Genomic DNA, 1,451 nt, shown 5'->3' with positions numbered 1-1,451 from the left:
CTACATATGCATTCACGCACCCGCACACACGCAATTCACTGATTAAAATAACTATAACTTCTTACTTTGTAACAATATTCGCGTCGTTGTGATTTTCTCGTTAGAAAACACAATAAAAATCCACTTGACTTTTAATATTCCGTTTAATGTGGATATAACACAACATTTTGTGCACGTATTATTGTTTAAAACCTGCTATACATCTATAAAAACCCCAAATTATAATTAAGTGGAGGAATAACTGATACTTTTATAGCACTAAATAATGATACATTTATCAGACGTGTAGCACCTTTGGCTACATGTGATATACGACTTCCCTGTTGCCAACAAATAACGAAATTTATATTATTAAACCAAAGCGGTGTAAACGTATAAGCACGTAAGTGTAACTGCGTATTAATACGGTAATATTATAGTAATGTTCAATATTATATGTGAGTATTTCTATTATCATAATGATGGTCCATAAATAATAATTTAAATATTATCTCAATTTTGAACTCAAAATTCACACTGTTTAATTAACATTGCGATATCTACATACATCCCATTATTATGTAGTAATTTCTTTTTTGAAGCAATGTTAAAGTTTTGTCATTTTTTAAAAAGAAGCCGCTGTGGCTTGTCTAATTACGTCAATCCTAACTCCGTTTAAGAGAAAGATTCAACTCCAGTCTCCTGCTCTCATTTCACATGTCAGGAATAATGTATGGAGACGGCAGTTTTCATTGTTTCCCAAAAGGTCAGACTGATGCAAAACATTTGAACTCAATCTAATACATTTCCATTTAAAGGACAGAAAGCGGCTACAAGGGTTAACAACACTGTCAATAAAATCACAGCAGGATTTTAACGTATTGTACCATAATATAAAATACAGCACGATAATAATGCTTGATAAAATAATAAATCACGAAAAGGTTAATGGAGATATTCATTTTTGAACATAGGTATTAGCTTAGCTTCAGTGTGTCTTTATCTAAAGACGCCGGAATTGATCAAATCTGTCATCGTTAACTGTCATTTAAGTTTTTATGTAAAAATTAAAAATTAAATTGGTTATTTTATTTTAACATCAATAATTGATGGAAAATTGAAGTGAACAGGTGTTCGTTGAAAATTTCCAAACACAACCGTGACCTATCTCCAAATTCACCACTAGATGTCATCATTTAATCGCCCACTCACTCTCCTGTAATTCCAACCTCTTCATTCTCTCCCGTCGATTGACTAAGTCAGACCGAAACATAAATCAGCCTAAATTAGGCAAAATGCATTATGCATAAACTAGAAGCATGTTGAATTTTATGAATTACACAAGAAATAATGACAATTGTTTTTTACTTACACTGTATGTATAGATTTTTCTCACTGCTCTTAGACGCATACATGTTTTAATAATAATAATAATAAAAATAATAATAATAATAATTATTATTATTATTATT

The sequence above is a fragment of the Cynoglossus semilaevis genome, chromosome Z (assembly GCF_000523025.1).
Source record: "Cynoglossus semilaevis isolate Cse_v1.0 chromosome Z, Cse_v1.0, whole genome shotgun sequence".
Taxonomy (NCBI): domain Eukaryota; kingdom Metazoa; phylum Chordata; class Actinopteri; order Pleuronectiformes; family Cynoglossidae; genus Cynoglossus; species Cynoglossus semilaevis.
This window is presented reverse-complemented; position numbering follows the sequence as displayed.